The sequence below is a fragment of the Bos grunniens genome, chromosome 1 (assembly GCF_055505025.1).
Source record: "Bos grunniens cultivar Pamir isolate PY7600 chromosome 1, Bosgru_T2T1.0, whole genome shotgun sequence".
Lineage (NCBI taxonomy): Eukaryota > Metazoa > Chordata > Mammalia > Artiodactyla > Bovidae > Bos > Bos grunniens.
In genome coordinates this window covers 139,572,840-139,592,707 of record NC_141165.1, presented here as the reverse complement: position 1 = coordinate 139,592,707, position 19,868 = coordinate 139,572,840, and the positions used below count along the sequence as shown (strand labels likewise).

General features: G+C 38.1%; 1 non-coding gene across 1 annotated transcript; it reads left to right on the top strand.

The window, feature by feature from the left end:
- The first annotated feature begins 2,842 nt into the window (after positions 1-2,842).
- On the top strand, positions 2,843-2,948 carry LOC147380253 (U6 spliceosomal RNA). The gene has a single exon (XR_015135539.1). It is a non-coding gene; the product is annotated as a U6 spliceosomal RNA (small nuclear RNA).
- The last annotated feature ends 16,920 nt before the right edge of the window (positions 2,949-19,868 follow it).

Genomic DNA, 19,868 nt, shown 5'->3' with positions numbered 1-19,868 from the left:
AGCTAAAAACTAAAGGATCTTTTTACTAGACACATTGCAGTTAATTTAAAGACCTTCTTACATGAAAAATGTGTTTTAACCTCAACGTACATGGTAAAAAGGACAGTGAAGTATATTCTTGGGCATACCCAATGGATGAAGTGAGGACTGATACTAGTCCTCAAAGAAAGATTAGGTAATGCTCTAGGAGTGAAATCTCTCAAGAAACAGAAGAGCAGTAGATGATAACCTCTTCACAATTGCTCTGATACTACTTAAATCATAAAATTGAATCCCATTGGCAACATGATGTAATGCTTAAACTTTGCCCATCACTTTGCCTTTTTCCTCCTTGTCTCCCTCTTTTCTTTCTTTTTTCTTTCAAAGTATAGTACAATAAACTTTATACACCATGGCATTGCATCCGGTTATGGATATTCTGAGAAGCAGGATGGACCTGCCACCCAAAACTGTTTCAGAAATCAAGACTGATATCTTGCTATGAAGATATCAAGATACACATAAAACAGAAGTGTGTGGAAAAGTTTATTAATCATATAATAAGGCACCTGAGGAAGAAGTCACACTTTTCAAGCTAGTCTGAAAAATGGCTTGGGAGAAGAAGGATTAGAGCCTAATTTCGGATTTTTATTGAGATTTGGGCACAGAGCTGGGGTGAGGGTCCCAGTTGTTCATGGGCTTGCATGTTTTGAATATCCCACCAGCCTCAAAAAGGGAGCTTTCTGACTTTCTTCTCATCTTGGCCAGAAATGAGGCAGAGGGAAGAGCGAGCAGTAACATTTAGAAGATGTCAGCAGTCAAGCACCCAAAAATGGAGGCAGCCTCTTTAGTATATACACTCAATACTGCACATTCTGAAACAAAACCAGGCCTAACAATAAAAATAGCAATAACTCTTTCTATTATCCAACATTTAATCTATACTCAAATCTTTGTGATTGTCTCAATTTTTTAAATACTTAATCTATTAAAAAGTTAGGATCTGATAAAGTCTAAAAATTGTATCCTTATGTCTTTTAAGCCTATTTTATGCTTATATAGACCTCAGCCTTTATGTCTGTCATAGAATTCTTAATGATGTCAAATGGCCAGTAAAATGTCCCATTGTCTAAATTTTTCTAATTGTTTTGTTGTGCTGTCATTTAATGTATTAGTTTGACTCTGTTATTTCTGTAAACTGTAAATTACAGGTAGAAGCTTGAAGAGATGTGAGTTCAACTTTACAGCCAGAATATTACATAGCACTTTATACAGTTCAGCCGCTCAGCCGGGTCCAACCCTTTGCAACCCCATGGACTACAGCACACCAGCCTTCCCTGTCCACCACCAACTCCTGGAGTTTGCTCAAACTCAAGTCCATCAAGTCAGTGATGCCATCCAATCATCTCATCCTCTGTCATCCCCTTCTCCTGCCTTCAATCTTTCACAGCATCAGGGTTTTTTCCAATGAGTTAGCTCTTTGCATCAGATTGCCAAAGTATTGGAGATTCAGCTTCATCATCAGTCATTCCAATGAATATTCAGTACCAATCTCCTTTAGAAATAACTGGTTGATCTTATTCTTGTCCAAGGGACTCTCAAGAGTCTTCTCCAACACCACAGTTCAAAAGCATCCATTCTTCGGCACTCAGCTTTCTTTACGGTCCAACTCTCACATATGACATCAAGTCATGAACACATGGTATCTGCTTACTCCACTTTAAGTTATACTATAATTAACTGATTGGTGGAAATGTTAAGACCTCTCCATTGTAACTTGAACTTTTGATTCTGTAATCTTCATTTAATCTGTGGAATGTAATTTGGCATAATGCAAATATCCATATTTCCACACTAATCTAACAAAAGTGTTCTTGATAAAATTTTTAGTCATTTTGATGTGACTAAAACAATGGACAAATTTTACCTATTGCTTAATCAAACCACAGCTTTTGACAGAGTTTCTCTTTTCTTCTTGTGGCAAATTCTTCACTTGTCTTTCATAGTACTATTCTTGCTTGATAATCACTTTTTCATCTCTACCCTCTCTCCAGACACTTTTCTGGTTTGTACAGTTCTTCTTAACTCCTAAACATTTGAGGATCCTATGAACTCTGACAAATTTTGAGATTCAATAATATATATATAATAAAAAAAATTTTGTTGCAGGAAGTGCATGAATTTTTACAAACTCAAAAACCAGGGATTCTGAAAATAGACAAGCTGAGGATGTTATACCTGAGTAAGATCAAAGAATGAATATTTACAGGGCTGTTTAAAAATACTGACAGGAGGATACGATCACAAAGAAAGGGAACCAGTTCACCAAGAGCATGTCATGTCAGATTAGCCTTGTTTCTTTCACTGACAGAGTTACTGAACTAAAACAGATTTTTATCAAAGCATTTGAGAATGACTTTCAATGATATCCTTTAGAGCAAGGAAAAGAAAAAATACATATCTAGGAAAAGATAACTAGAGGATTAGCAAATGGTAGGACAAACAATCAAAGAATTACATTAATGAAAACTTGTCCATTAAGAGATTTCTGTCTGGTGGATCCTGAATCAACAAATGAAATGCAAAAACAAAAGATGAAATTACAGGATCCTAATAGCTCTGGAGCTTTCTTTCTTCTATCTAGAACAATGATTTTCGATTGGAGATTATTTTGCTCACATGGGGTATTTGGTAATACCTGATAACATTTTGGTTTGTCACAACAGGAGTTACTGCTGGAATACTGTGGCTAGAGGCCAGGGATGCTACTAAACATCCCCACAATGTACAGGACAGACTTCTAAAACAAGGAATTATCCAGTCCTGCAACATCATTATTGCTATGATAGAGAATCATGATCCAGTACTCAGTTCAGCAAGACATATACTAAAATGGGAATGACACAGAGAAGATTAGCAAGGAAGCTGTGCAAGGATGACACACAATTTGTGAAGCAGTCTATATTTTTTTAATAAATAAATACATAAATAATCCTGATCTGTACTCACTCCCTTGTGATCTCATCAATCCCAAGGCATTGAATATTAAAATCTAATGGCTCACTCAGAGAAGGCAATGGCACCCCACTCCAGTACTCTTGCCTGGAAAATCCCATGGACGGAGGAGCCTGAAAGGCTGCAGTCCATGGGGTCTCTGAGGGTCGGACATGACTGAGCGACTTCCCTTTCACTTTTCACTTTCATGCACTGGAGAAGGAAATGGCAATCCACTCCAGTGTTCTTGCCTGGAGAATGCCAGGGATGGTGGAGCCTGGTGGGCTGCCGTCTATGGGATGGCACAGAGTCAGACATGACTCAAGTGACTTAGTAGTAGTAATGGCTCACTAGACAGCATATTAAAAAGTAGAGACATTATTTTACCAACAAAGGTCCATCTAGTCAAAGCTATGGTTTTTCCAGGAGTCACGTATGGATGTGAGAGTTGGACTATAAATAAAGTTGAGCACCAAAGTATTGATGCTTTTGAATTGTGGTGTTGGAGAAGACTCTTGAGAGTCCCTTGGACTGCAAGGAGATCTAACCAGTCAATCCTAAAGGAAATCAGTCCTGAATATTCACTGGACAGACTAATGCTGAAGCTGAAACTCCAAAGCTTTGGCCACCTGATGTGAAGAGCTGACTCATTGGAAAAGACCCTGATGCTGGGAAAGATTGAAGGTGGGAGGAGAAGGGGATGACAGAAAATGAGATGGTTGGATGGCCTCACTGATGTGATGGACATGAGTTTGAGTACATTCCAGGAGTTGGTGATGGACAGGGAAGCCTGACGTCCTGCTGTCTGTGGGGTCACAAAAGGATGGACAGGACTGAGCAACTGAACTGAACTGAATGACTTTCAAATTTAATTTCCCTCATTCTGACTCATAAGTCTATTGCCCACTATCTGTCTCAGTTTATATGACTAATAAATATTTCAAATTTAATATGTATTAAAGGAAGTTCTAATTCCCTCTGAACACATCCTACCCAAACCCTTCCCAATTTTAGTTAATGGCAATATATTTTAAAGCAAAAACCAAGAAACAAAAAGGGTCATGCTTGATTCTCTTCCATTCAACTCCATGTGTTTGATCAGTATTTACTGTTAGTTCAACCTCTCAAGTCAAATCAGTTTTCGTCACATTCTCTGGTTCAAGCCATTATCATTTCTTTTTTTAGATTATAGCAGTAGTTAGCATTTGAGTACCATGTTTTGAACCTCAAATATTTTATGGGTTTCCATTTCTAAATCACCTGGTATGTTTTAACTCTTCTCAACTTCCAATATATAAGCCATAATTCTATTCATTTTATTTATTTAAAATGTGTCATAGATGTGACATCTTTTTTATTCATCAATTGAGGGAAGATTTAATTAGTTTACCTGAATGTAACAGAGTGTTAAGTACACAGTAAGTGGTTAATAGGTTAGTATTTTCTAACAGTGAATATGACAGTAAACTCAGTATCCCCCCTACAATTCTACAGCACAAATTAATGTTTAAAGTCAAAATAAGACTCCTCTGTTTAGAAATAAATGTGTTAAAATATTAAATTATTTGGGTAAAATTATGCTAAGTTGAATTCAGTATGTACATCAATATTTAAGAAAAATTATTATAGATCAACTTATATGCTGTTCTAATTTACTTTAACAATCAATTATCAGCAAGAAAATATTTTAGACATTTTGAATATTTGTCAATGAACTAAATAACATACAACTTATAAAGGTTTATTTGTGTTTATTAGTTAAAGCTGATCATGTGTAACTTTAATTAAAAGTGGGAAATGTGTTTTTTTAATGCAGCAGGGTAATTGGAAAAGATAAAAAGAAAGTTTGATAATAAAGTGTGTCCCTTTTTCTTACCCTGAGACAAATGCATACTATTATGAATCGTACTTCCTCTATTTCATTTTAATGGAAAATATGGCCTCAGTGTCTCTGTAGTTCCCCTAATATTAAGGACTTTTCCTTCTATTAAATGTATTGCATTCTGAGGCAAGTAATTATTTCTATTACTTGTATAATAGCTGATCTCATTAATGATTAGGTTATTGCCAAATTCAATTTATGCTTTTTAAAAACATGCAGCCAAATTCTTCATGATCATTCATTTTTAAAGTATACCATTTGACATCTCTTCCTGCAGCAAATTCCTAAATTTAAAGCTTTATTTACACAAACACATTTAGATTTTATAGATATAATAAAATAAACACATATTAAAAGATTGATCATATGTAAAAAACTGTTTAGAAGAAAATTATCAAGACATCATGCTGAATTATGTCTATCAAAGTAAACAGATCTTTCATCAAATGCAATACTTTGACACAGTAATTTATCACTATTTTATTATTTAAAAATATTCTATTTATTTACTGAATATGCAAATGCTAAGACTATATATGAAGTGAAGTGAGAGTTGCTTCAGTTCAGTTCAGTTCAGTCACTCAGTCGTGTCCAACTCTTTGCAACCCCATGAACTGCAGCACGCCAAGCCTCCCTGTCCATCACCAACTCCCAGAGTTCACTCAGACTCACATCCATCGAGTCAGTGTTGCCATCCAGCCATCTCATCCTCTGTCGTCCCCTTCTCCTCCTGCCCCCAATCCCTCCCAGCATCAGAGTCTTTTCCAATGAGTCAACTCTTCGCATGAGGTGGCCAAAGTACTGGAGTTTCAGCTTTAGCATCATTCCTTCCAAAGAAATTTTTTGTATCCAACTTTTTGTGACCCCATAAACTGTAGCCTGTCAGGCTCCTCTGTCCATGGAATTCTCCAGGCCAGAATACTAGAATCAGTAGCTGTTCCTTCTCCAGGGGATCTTCCCAACCCAGAGACTGAACCCAGGTCTCCCACATTGCAGGTGGATTCTTTACCAGCTGAGACACAAGGGAAGGCCAACAATACTGGAGTCGGTAGCTTATCCCTTCTCCAACAGATCTTCTCAACCCAGGAGTCAAACCGAGGTCTCTGGGATTGCAGGAAGCCCCACTTGAAAAAGCATCAGATAATAAATTTATTGATCATGTTTCAAATTGAGCTAAATCTTGTTACATGATATATTAGTTTCCTAGTGCCACTATAGGAAACTACCACTAGCTAAGTGTCTTAAAATAGAAACTCACTCTTTCATAATTCAGGAAGCCAGAAATATGAAATAAAAATGTCTTTAGTGATAGTTTCTTCTAGAGGTTCAAAGGGAAATTCTATTTTGTTTCTGTCTTCTATCTTCTGGCAGTTTCTGGCAATCCTTGGCATTCCATGGTTTGTAGATCACTCCAGTCCCTGTCTTCATCTTCATATGGCCTTTCTCCTTGGGTGTCTCTGTGTTTCCTAAGCTACCCACCCCACTTACAACATCACCAGTCAATTGTGTTTAGGGGCTTGGCAACCCACTCAAGTACTCTTGCCTGGAAAATCCCATGTATGGAGGAGCTTGGTGCAGGCTACTGTCCACGGGGTCGCAAAGAGTTGGGCATGACTGAGTGACTTCACTTTCACTTTAATCTAATATGACAACATCTTAAATAATTACAGCTGTAAAGTCTCTATATCTGAAAAGGTCAAAATCTGAGATTCTGGGTAGACGTGAATTTGGGGAGACTCTTAAGTATATGGAGACACTATTTTATCCAGCCTAGTTTTCCCTTCCCCAAATTCATGTCTGTCCTATATGCAAAATGCATTCACCCCATCCCAACATCCCATCAAATCCTAACTTGTTTCAGCATTAACTCGGAATCTGAAATCTTCTCTGCCCTTGGAATCATTCTTCCCTTTCCTGGATCACATGTTTACAGCTGAGTTGCTCTATTCTATCTCCTGCTTGTAGAACCCCCATGCTCCCACTCCACTGCAGATGTTAATTGCAGATCCTGTGCTTCTGACCAATTGGCTATAAATCTGAGGTTCTCATCAGCTCTTTCTTAGGTTAGATTACTTTTCTAGAGAGGCTCCTGGAACTCAGACAAACACTTATATTTGATTGCTGTTTTTTTTTAAAGGATGTGATAAAGTATACAGCTGAACAGCCAGATGAAAAGATACACAGCTCAAGGTCTGGGAGGAGTCAGAGCACAGGAGTCTCTGTCCCTCTGGAAATAGAGGGCATCACCTTCCTTGTACTTGGCGTGTTTACCAATCTGGAATTTCCCAAACTCCATACTTGGGAATTTTTATAGTGGTCTCATCACATAGGCATAATTGATCATTAACTCTATTTCTAGCTTTTCTCCTTTCTCATGAGAATGGTGGGAGGAACAGAGGATCCCAAGCTCCAGTCATGGCTTGGTCTTTCTGATGACCAGTTCTCATCCAGAAACCCACCCAGAGTCATATCATTAGAACAAAGACCCTCCTATCATCCAGGAAACTACAAAGATTATGTAAGCCCTGTTTCATGAACTGGGGTCAAAGAGTAAGTATTAGAACAAAAGGTGCTCTCCCCACTTAGGAAATGACAACAGTTTCAGGAGTTCTGTGCAGGAACAGGGGTCAGAGTCCAATATATAATTTATGTTATCTCACACAACATCTACAAATTATCTTTACAGCAATACTTAAGACACTGGTTGATAGCTGAGTATTATAGTCTAGCGAGGTTGACACATAAAATTAGCCTTTCCACATAGTTTAATGGCTTCCCTGGTGGCTCAGATGATAAAGAATCCACCTGCAATGCGGAAGACCTGGGTTTGATCCCTAGGTTGGGAAGATCCCCTGGAGGATACCAACTCCAGTCTTCTTGCCTAGAGAATCCCAATGGACAGAGGAGCCTGGCAAGCTACAGTCCATAGGGTGGCAAAGAGTAGGACACGACTGAATGACTAAGCACTACACATAGTTTAAAACTTTTGTTGTATTTTTTTTTCCCCAAATCGCTTCAGTCGTGTCCGACTCTGTGTGACCCCATGGACTGCAGCGTACCAGGCTTCTCCGTCCATGGGATTCTCCAGGCAAGAACACTGGAGTGGGTTGCCATTTCTTTCTCCATGTTGTATTTTAACATGCATATTAAAATTACATTGTAAAACTGGCCCATGTTCAAGTAAATTTTTACAAAAAATATATTTTCACATGCCAGTTATATTGGTAAATAAACATGTCACAAAAATAAAGGTAACTACACAGGATGTGGGGTTTCCCAGGTGGTTCAGCTGTAAAGAACCTGCCTGCCAATGCAAGAGACTCAGATATAGATTCCATCCTTGAGTCAGGATGATGCCCTGGAGAAGGGCATGGTAACCCACTCCAGACAGAGGAGGCAGGTGGACTTCAGTCCATGGGATCACAAGCACACATACACACACACACACACACACACAGGATGTGCTTCTTCATTATTGTGTCTAAAATTAAAGTTGTGTTGAATACCACATTTTTAATCACAGAAACTAAAACTTTGCATGTGTATTTTTAACTTATGTAAAAGTTAAAATAAGTCTAAGAATTGTACAAGTGAATTTTCATATCACAAACAATACTTTTAATTATTTAGCTTCTTACAGTACTCACCTAACAGAAACTGACAAATCCATGTTGTTCTTTAGTCGCTCAGTCCTATCTGACTCTTTTGCGGCCACATAGACTGTAACCCCAGAGAAGGCAATGACACCCCACTCCAGTACTCTTGCCTGGAAAATCCCATGGACGGAGGAGCCTGGAAGGCTGAAGTCCATGAGGTCGCTGAGGGTCGGACACGACTGAGCGACTTCACTTTCACTTTTCCCTTTCATGCATTGGAGAAGGAAATGGCAACCCACTCCAGTGTTCTTGTCTGGAGAATCCCAGGGACGGGGGAGCCTGGTGGGCTGCCGTCTATGGGGTCGCACAGAATCAGACACGACTGAAGTGACTTAGCAGCAGTAGCAGACTGTAACCCACCAGGCTCCTCTTTCCATGGGATTTCCCAGGCAAGAATATTGGACTGGGTTACCATCTCCTTTTCCATACAAAGTGCCGGGAGCCGGCATATTGCATATTGAGTGCATAGTGCATATTGCATATTGAGTGCAGCACTTTCCACAGCATCATCTTTCAGGATCTGGAATAGCTCAACTGGAATTCTATCACTGCTGGGAGCCAGTGAGGAACTCCTCCCATGACGGCTTGGCACACGCAAAGGCGGGATCGAGCCTCAGGAGTCCCCCTGGAAATTCTCGAGCATTTACACCCAAAACCAGAGTCTGCCTACTTTCTGCTTTGTGCTTTCACCTACACCTCTGACTTTACGGGGGGCTGTCCCCCACTACCTCTCTCTGAAAAAAGAGTTAGCTTACAGCTCCAGTTAATAATTCCTGGGTGTGACAGTGTTTAACCTACAAACTCCTTTGGAAATCCTCTAGCCTGCCTGAATAGGTTTTTCCGGCCACATGTGATTGTTCAGAGCCTCCCAACTGTGAGAGGCAGGAGATGTTCTAAACTGTCTAAACACAGATTCTTTTGAGTAGTTAAAAGATTGATTAGAAATTGTATTGGTGAAGGGATTTTCACTTGTTGGGCCAATGTTTGCTGCTAAGTCTCCATATCCCTTACCTGCTGTGTCCCTGGCAGTGTATTGATTAATATAATTGGTGTAAGTAGTAGCTTTAATGTTTGTAACCTGGGACCCTTGAGTTAATTCTTTTTCTTGTTATAGCCCACCACACCTTTGCTCTGTAGGCATGCAACTTTATCTAATGCTTTTGGAGGGTGGCTCCTGACCAATCACCTTTAGAGAAAAATAAGTTTTCTGAAGAAAAGGTCTTAAAATGTTAACAGGCCTCCGGGCCAGAAGATGATGCAAATCACCTAAGCTTTTGCATATGATAAGTTTGCAGGAAGAAAGCCTGGCTTGCTGCCTGACTCTACCCCTTCCCCCATTATCCTCTATGCATAACTTAAGGTATAAAAACTACTTTGGAAAATAAAGTGCGGGGCCTTGTTCACCGAAACTTGGTCTCACCATGTCGTTCTTTCTCTTACCTTCTGGCTGAATTATTCAGCCTCTTTTCTCCACTGAATTTCCTCACTGAGCTATCCTTATTTCAGCCTCTTTTCTTCACTGAATTCTACTGAGCTATCCTCAATCTATTACTCTTTATATCCTTAATTAACATTTAATTAAGCAAGTGTTTCCTGATCTTCGCCTACGCCGTCTCTCCTTCGAATACCCTGGATCAGCCGGGGCTGGTCCCCGGCAACAAAGTGCATTTTGTCTTGAATTTTTACATTGTTAATGGTCCCCCCACCTTTTTTTTTTCTAAAATAGTCTTTCATTTTAGGATTCTAGTCAGCCACAAGGTATTTCAATTATTCCAGTTATAAAATAGATTCATGATAGGCTGAAGTTTCATGGCAAATGCTGAAAGACAAATGATCAGTTTTATAATTACTTACTCTCTCTATAGTCTAACTATGCTTTATATATGCTCTGTGGCTAAAATAGAATAATATTTTCTGAATCTATCTCAAATTATGGAACTTTTAGTTTAGAACTGAGTTAGTCGACTAGGAAAATATTTGGTAATAGGGAGTTGAGTTATTCTTTATAGCTTCTCATTTCATAGATTTAAAGAAACTCATTATTTTATTTAATACATGTGCATTTGTAGATATAACTTACAAAAATAAACACTTTATTGTGACTGAGTTTATGGATGTATCCAAAGGTTATATTGTTTGAATCATTTTAAAAAGTGCAAATGAGCACACAGTAAATGGATTTTCTTTTGACCTTGTTACTTTTCTAATTACTGTACCTGAATTGGTCAGCCAGGAAGTAAACGATAATTGTTTTGCAGTCCAGGTGCTTCCATGCATTTCATGATTGCTTACTGTTTGGCAAATAAAAGAGATGGGGTGAGCAAGGAGAATTTCCAGCAGCATTGCTGGACAGGGTCATTATGATAACAATATTGTTGCGTTTTAAATCACATAATTGAAAAATAAACATAAACATAATAAATAAACATAAGGAATCACTAGGCCTCTGGATAAATACCAAAGAAGTCTCATTATTATTTTTGTTCCTCCTGAGTGGCTCTGATGGTATTGTAATGCTTACATCAATATTTTGCTCTTAATAACTTCCATATATTTATGTGGTCTCCTCATCAGAGGAACTAAAACATTCATAAACAGCAAGCATTTATGAAATCCTTTCTCATGCCCTTATATGCTGTTAATACTTATTATAGATATAGAGAAAAGCTCTTGTGTTAAGCGAAGTGTCAATATATCACAGTGGTTGTCTAGGTAGTCCCCCCAAAAAAACAAACATAAAATGTCTGCTTCCACTGATATGTTCACTCTACTTACAGTCCTTTCCTTTAGAGCAAGCTGACTCACTCCCTTAACTCAGTTTCCATACTATAATATGGGAATAATAATATTTACTTCTTAACCACCCTTATGGCAGAAAATGAAGAGGAACTAAAAAGCCTCTTGATGAAAGTAAAAGAGGAGAGTGAAAAAGTTGGCTTAAAGCTCAACATTCAGAAAACGAAGATCATGGTATCTGGTCCCATCACTTCATGGGAAATAGATGAGGAAACAGTAGAAACAGTGTAAAACTTTATTTTGGGGGGCTCCAAAATCACTGCAGATGGTGATTGCAGCCATGAAATTAAAAGATGTTTACTCCTTGGAAGGAAAGTTATGACCAACCTAGATAGCATATTGAAAAACAGAGACATTACTTTGCCAACAAAGGTCCATCTAGTCAAGGCTATGGTTTTTCCAGTGGTCATGTATGGATGTGAGAGTTGGAGTGTGAAGAAAACTGAGCACCGAAGAATTGATGCTTTTGAACTATGGTGTTGGGGAAGACTCTTGAGAGTTGCTTGGACTGCAAGGAGATCCAACCAGTCCATTCTAAAGGAGACCAGTCCTGGGTGTTCATTGGAAGGACTGATGCTGAAGCTGAAACTCCAATACTTTGGCCACCTCATGCGAAGAGTTGACTCATTGGAAAAGACCCTGATGCTGGGAGGGATTGCGGGCAGGAGGAGAAAGGGACAACAGAGGATGAGATGGCTGGATGGCATCACCGTCTCGATGGACGTGAGTTTGAGTGAACTCCGGAAGTTGATGATGGACAGGGAGGCCTGGCGTGCTGTGATTCATGGGTTTGCAAAGAGTCAGACACAACTGAGTGACTGAACTGAACTGAAGTGAAGGCATAATATGGAAATAATTCAAATAATGTATATGAAACACTCATTATATAGCCTGGCACAAAATTAAAAAAAAGACTCACTAGATATTAACTTCTAAATTTCAGCATTCAGAAAGTTATATTTGTATTATATATATATATATATATGTATATGTATGTGTGTGTATATATTTTTAATAAGTTTATACTATCATCCTCAAGCTTTTTCTTCAAACACATCTTCCCATTCCTCTCCTCCTTGCCTATACTTTCCATGATGCTGGCTAAGTTCCCCTTCTATTGTTGATCAGAACATGCAACACTCAGAAATATTTCAGAGAACTCTGCCTAATAGCCTTAAGTGAAACCTACTAGTTGTCCAATAATAATGTCCCTGCCCTGGTTCTATTCACATTACCAAGGGTCCATTCAGTTATTTTTCCTGAGAGTTGGGGGTAAAACCAAACATTGCCCTGTGCAGCTCCTAGGCATACAGGCCTTTCTGTCTCCCATTTCTTACAGGCAAGTCTCCAGCATCTATGACCTTCCTCAAGTTCCAAAGTATTTGAACCGTTGCTAATCAAGGGAGAAGGCTCCAAGAGACAACCTGTTGCTTTTCAGTCACTCAATCATGTTCAACTCTTTGCAACCCTATGTACTGCAGCATGCCAGTCTTCCCTGTCCTTGACTATCTCCTGGAGCTTGCTCAGACTCATATCCTCTGAGTTGATGATGCCATCCAACCATTGCATCCTCTATCACCCTTCTCCTACCTTCAAGTCTTTCCCAGCATCAGGATCTTTCCTAATAAGTCAGCTCTTTGCATCAGTTGGCCAAAGTATTGGAGCTTCAGTATCAGTCCTTCCAATGCATATTCAAGGTTGATTTCCTTCAGGATTGACTCGTTTGATATCCATGCTGTCCAAGGGATTCTCAAGAGTCTTCTCCAGTACCACAATTTTCAATCAATTCTTTGGTGCTCAGCCTTGTTTATGGTCCAATTTTCACATTCATACATGACTACAGGAAAAGCTATAGCTTCGACTGCTGCTGCTACTAAGTCGCTTCAGTTGTGTCCAGCTCTAGGCAACTCCATAGACGGCAGCCCACCAGGCTCCCCCACCCATGGGATTCTCCAGGCAAGAATACTGGAGTGGGTTACCATTTGACTATATGGACCTTTATCAGTGAAGTGATGTTTCTGCTTTTTGATACACTGTCTCGGTTTGTCATAACTTTTCTAAGTCACCAAAAACTTTGTCTCTAGGATTTGATTTGGCACCAGTGTATAGAGAAGTTGAGATTTTGGTAACAGGGGAGTCCCTGGGGAGGGGGACAATGGTTTTGGTTAGGTACTTTCCTAACCAAAATTTAATTAAGGAGATTGGTATCATGAATAGTGAAAGGAATGAGCATCTAAATAGAGGTTAGTGAGGCAACAACGTTTTTGCAGTTGTAAAGTTGTAGAGACCAAAAGAGTAAGTAGAATTATCACAGTGCAAAGATTAAGTTTACTCAGTGTATTAGTTTCCTAAGTTGGATTTAACAAATCACTAAAAATTGTAGTGTCTTAGAATAGTGTAAACAATGTTTTGAAGCAAGAAGCCTGAAATCAGTTTCATTAAGCCTAAATCAAGGTTACGGCAAAGCCACACTCTCTCCAGGGGACTACAACAAAATTTTATTTCTAGCTTGTGTTTTCTAGCTTCTGACTCTGTGGTCCTTGTATTTTATGTCTGACAACCCCTTTTTTTATCTTTATAAAGTCTCAGTTAACATCTTGTTTAGTTATTACATTGTCTTCTTCTTCTGCAATAAGATCTGCCTCTACCTTCCTTTTTTAGTGCTTCCTAAAAGCACTTGTAAAAAATAAATAAATAAATAAAAGCACTTGTGATTACATTTATGATCCACTCAAATACTCCAGGATAATGCCAATCTCCTTATTTCAAGATTGTTTACTGAAAATTACATGTGAAAAGTCTTTTTTTTTTTTTTTTCCAATATAGCTAACATTCAGAAATTCCAAGGATTAAGGCTGACATTTTGGGTGGTCATTTTCCATACTCCCACAGTCTTCCCTTTGACTCTCAAAGACTCACATCTATCCCACATGCAAAAACCAGTCCCTGCTTCTCAGCATGCCCAAACATATCAGTTCAACATATCATCATTCAATCTAAAATCTTATCTAAATATTATGAGTTCAAAAGTCCCAGACCTCACTATCTGAATCTTCTAAATAAGATGTGGAAGAAATTTTGAGTATGATCCATCCTAGAGCAAATTTTCTGTCCACCTGTGGACCTGTAAAACCAGAAAACAAATTTCCTGCTCATAAAATACAACAGTGGGTCAGATATAAAATGAGTCACAGACATTTGCATTCTAAATGAGAGAAAAAGAAATGAAGAAAGGAGTCACCAGTCCCAAGCAATTGTGAAGTCTGACTGACCAGTTTCCATTTGGTTTCAAAACCTGGGAATAATCCTGTCTGGATCTTGACTCCATCCTCCAGGTCGAGAGCCCCAATCTCTGGGTCCTAGCAGTGGGAGGAGAATAGACAATAAAAGCTATCTTGCTTTCTTATTAATCTTCTGACAGGAAATATCACTGCGTGTGTTTGTGATGTAAACAGGTACTTTGTGGAAAGTGTTCTATCACAATAATAATTTTATACATTTGGAAACATCTACACAAATGAAGTAAATTATCTTACAAGACTAACCTGGGGTGCTGACGGTTGTCATGTTTTATTCCTCTGTCCTGAGATCACATGTTTCTCTTTTTACCATTTTCTATATAGACCCAGGGAATCTACCTGCTTTCATCTCCTTTATAAGCCCGTGTCTTCCTGCACCTTTTCTTAAGAGTTCCTTCCTATGTCTTCAAAATTCACGACATTATGACATATTTTTTTCATGCCCTTAAAATAAATCAAACAGTAGATTTCTCACTGATTCAAATGAAGTAATAGAAAAGCCAATAGTTAAATAAAGGATGCCTAAAAAAGTTAGATAGTGGGGTATATGATGTATGTGTGAGTGCGTTGGGGTTTTGTTTTTTGGGTCAAATATTTAAGTGTCTCTCCCTCATTCTTAAGATCTTGGTGGGATTGTCAGAATTGGGGCCCTATGTGATCAGTCACTTGAGCAGTGTCTGACTCTTTGGGACCCTATGACCTGTACCCCCGCCAGGCTCCTCTGTCCATGGGCATCCTCCAAGCAAGAATAATGGAATGGGTTGCCATTTCCTTCTCCAGGGGATCTTCCCATCCCAGGGATCAAGTCCACATCTCTAATGTCTCCTGTTTTGACAGGGAGGTTCTTTACTGCTAGCACCACCCTGGAAGCCCTGGGGCCCTACACCCATCTCTAACAACAGTTGAATTTAATGTAGTTGCTAAAATGAGGAGTAATTATTGAAGTGAGTGAGTGAGTGAAGTTGCTCAGTTGTGTCCACCTCTTTGCCACCTCATGGAATGTAGCATATCAGGCTCCTCTGTCCATGGGATTTTCCAGGCAAGGGTACTGGAGTGGGTTGCCATTACTGAAGACACATCATTAATATGAAAAGTGAAAGTGAAAGTGGCTCAGTCATGTCTGACTCTTTGAAACCCCATGGTCTATACAGTCCATGGAATTCTCCAGGCCAGAATACTGGAGTAGGCATACTTTCCCTTCTCCAGGGGATCTCCCCATCCCAGGGAACAAACCCGGGTCTCTGGCATTGCAGGTGGATTCTTCACTAACTGAGCTATTTCTTCATTTACCTATAATATAAATATATTAATAATTCAAAAACTAGTTTTCAAAATGATTCATCTAATCTGTAAGATTAAATTAAGTGATAATATTAAAAAATGTGTTTAAAGTCATGCCAGATTTATTAATATCTTGCTTTTGTGCCAGAAATATTTCTGCAAATTAATAAAGGAATAAGCATGGAAGTGGTGTGTTGTGGAAGAAAGAAAAGAAATTCATATGGCTTTGAACTAGTCATAGCATGAGAGTCATATTTAGTTTAAAGAAATTCTAGGCTCAGATCAACTCTTCAGGATATACAAGAACATAAGAATAACTGGTCACCCCCAAGGGCTAAAATTGATAACCAACTGTGAAACACACAACTCTGGCAAAAATCTAGGTGATATGCATAGGAAATCCTGATTAAACTTCACTTTATAATTTCAGAATGATTGCTAATATTTCTCCATGGAAAGGAAAAGCAATTCTAATATTTCCAAGTACACTTTCAAAATTATTTCATAATTGCAGTTACTGTAATAATATAATTGTCATTGATAAAATATAAAATATCTATATATTGACTAGTAAATACAAAAATGCATAAAAATTAAAACAAATTAGACACATTTTGTCAAAATCTGAAATTTCACCTTTTGATCCTTTATGTACCTCTAGAATTATGGAGGTTTACCAAAACTTTTGATTCCAGCCTTAAAGAGAGTTACAATTTCTACATTTTATCTTTCAATAGACAACTAGCTGCATTTTTCTGTTAGTCAAATTATGACCAAACACTTTTGACATATAGTTTTTCTGTTCAGTTGAATGTGCTGATGCTGTCAATACTTGCACAAGCATTGTATATTGATCAAGAAGCATGAAGACCTCTTTGCCTCCATTCCTGACCAAAGCCCTGTATAAAAAGTACTCTCCATGACCATTTATTGGTGCAAATCTGCATTTTCATGATGTCAAAAGCTCTATGCAAAGTACAAAATTTCATCAATCACATGTGAATGATTTTCCCTATAAATACCCATCATGTTAAGACAGAAAATATACTGTTGCAGCTTAACTTTGTGTTTCATAACCACTAACAACTTTCAAGCATGCTTTCTGCATTTTAAAATGAACTACCTGAGCCTATTCCTTTCCAAGCAGAGGCCATAAATGACATTCTAGCCTTCCCTTGTAAGCAGACGACAGGCACGTGACTTGACTCCTCTTATCAGTCAACAGTTGTGATTTTTGGTCAGAAATAACCAACAGTTTGTGACCCTGTGGACTGCAGCATGACAGGCTTCATCATCTCCCGAACTTTGCTCAAACTCATGTCCATTGAATTGATGATGCTGTCCAACCATCTCACCCTCTGTCACCTCCTTTTCTCTTTCCCTTAATCTTTCCCAGCATCAGTATCTCTTCCAATGAGTTGACTTTTCACATCAAGTGGCCAAAGGATTGGAGCTTCAGCTTCAACATCAGTCCTTCCAATGAACATTCAGTATTGATTTCCTTTAGGATTGACTGGTTGGATCTCCTTGCAGTCCAAGGGACTCTCAAGAGTCTTCTCCAACACCACAGTTCAAAAACATCAAATCTTTGGTACTCAGCTTTCTTTATAGTCCATCTCTCACATTCGTACATGACTACTGAAAAACCCATAGCTTTGAGTATATGGAGCTTTGTCTGAAAAGTAATGTCTCTGCTTTTTAATGTGTTGTCTAGATTTGTCATGGAGAAGGAAATGGCAACCCACTCCAGTATTCTTGCCTGGAGAATTCCATGGACAGAGGAGCCTGGCAGGCCATGGTCCATAGGGTTGCAGGGAGTCAGAGACGACTGAAGCAACTAAGCAGGCACACATTATAGGTTTGTCATAGCTTTTACTCCAAGCAACAAGCATCTTTGAATTTCATGGCTGCAGTCACTGTCCACAGTGATTTCGGACCCCAAGAAAATAACCAGATCAGGTCTTCTTTCTTGTAATGAAGGTCATGATGGAGAAAATAGACTTGGGGATCATCTAATAAACTTTTTTTTTAATACCTGGCAAAATATGATGTTCAGTGTTTGAATACACTTTCTAAGATTCACAGCCAGGCAGGTAAAAAAATCAGGATTAGAATCCATGTCTTTCAAATGCAAATCCTAAGTATTCCCTTGGTGAAGGGGAACTGCACATAATGTTTTGATATTTTGTTTTGTCTTTTAAATTCCAGATGATTTTAAATAGCTTAAAGTCTGAATATCTTATTCCATCTCTTAATTTACAACTGCATGAATTTACTTATTTTGTCTTAGCAATAGATTTAAAACTGGGACTTAACTGACAGTCCAGTGGTTAAGACTCTACACTTCCAATGTAAGGAGGTGCGGTTCCATCCATAGCCTGGGAACTAAGAACCCATTTGTTGTCCACTGCAGCCAAAAAAAGAAAAAAAAGGAAGAAAATTAAAAAAAATAAATTTCATTTGAAATATATAATTAAAATTAATTAAGATGTAAATTTCTTTTGTGGCATTAAAACTACAGAGAAAGAAACTGATCACATCTTACCAACTGTGACAAGAAAGCTCCTTGGATTTCTAGTCATTTGGTACAGAAAGGACAAAGCTAGGTTTGGCAAACTATCAATTCAATAGATCCTAGAGGGGAGGCTACTTACTTTCCATTGCTCCCTGGGCCTTTAAAAAACTGTTATAGTGAAACGATCCAAGAAATGTTTCCTTTGGGTCACAGTTACTAAGCTTTAAAGCTATTATTTTTAAAAAGGAATGATAAACTACAGGAAATTATTTATAGGCTAAGATTGTCCTTCTCTGTAATTTGTGACTTGCTCCCCTGACCTGAAGGTTGGTTGGTTGTCTTGGGTCTTTTAAAAGATATGGATGAATGAATTTTTGAGCTAAGAATCATATTATGGTAAGCATCTTTCTCCTTGAATACTTTTCATTCTGCTCTCAGCTCTCTAATTCAGGAAATATTAGATTAGAAACACTAGAAATTCTCAAAGGTTATAGCTGCATATGTGAAGAAAAATGATCTTAAAGATAGCTAAGGACTAAGCCACATATCAAAACTAACACTAGCACCGCTCTGAGGAGCAAAATGGCTCCCCCCACACTCTATAGAGCAAGCCATATAACTCACAGGGGAGACATGATTAAGGAAATCACATGTATCATGGACATAGCACTCCAAAATGTCCTTTTAGGATTGCCCTGGAAATGTGTATTGTAGGAATCTATTCTTGAGAGTTAAGTCATAGAAAAATATAGATTTTGCCTCTTAAATTTTAAAAACATAATTTATAATATTTACACATTTACAATGTGTTTTTATTTCATGTTTTTATTACATATTTTTAAAATTTATTTTCTTTATATATATTTATACAGCTCCAATGCTCAAATTGCTAAACTAGCAACTAGGGCATCTGAAAAAAGATCTCTCATTTATGGAACATATATTCCAATGAGAAAGATAAAAAAATTAGAAAAGAATTATAATTACTATGATAAGTTCCCAGGGAAAAGTAACAGAGAAACACATACATGGACATCTAATATAGGCTATTGTATTCAAGCAAAGCTTCAAAGTAGATATAAAGTTTGAACTAAGACTTGAATAGTGAATTGTATTTAGTTAAATGAAGAAACAAGAAAAATGGCTCAGGAAAAGAATATATTCAAACTGAACCTGACCTTAGGCTCAACTTTGAGATTTGGTAGTTGATTTGATAACATGCCTAGTCACATGGCTTTCATCTTTCCTGATTTCTTTCCTAATGCTTATTTATTTTATTATAGCAACACTGGTGTGCATTCTACCTCTTATATATCCCCCAAAATCCTATTACTCTTCTCTTCCCAATGCCATTGCTTTACTTGGGACAATATGATTTCTTTTTTGGGATTACCAACTAACATCTAGAGGATGTCTCTGTCCTATGCTATGAGTTCCTGGTTCCTCTACCTTCTTCCTCTTGGGTT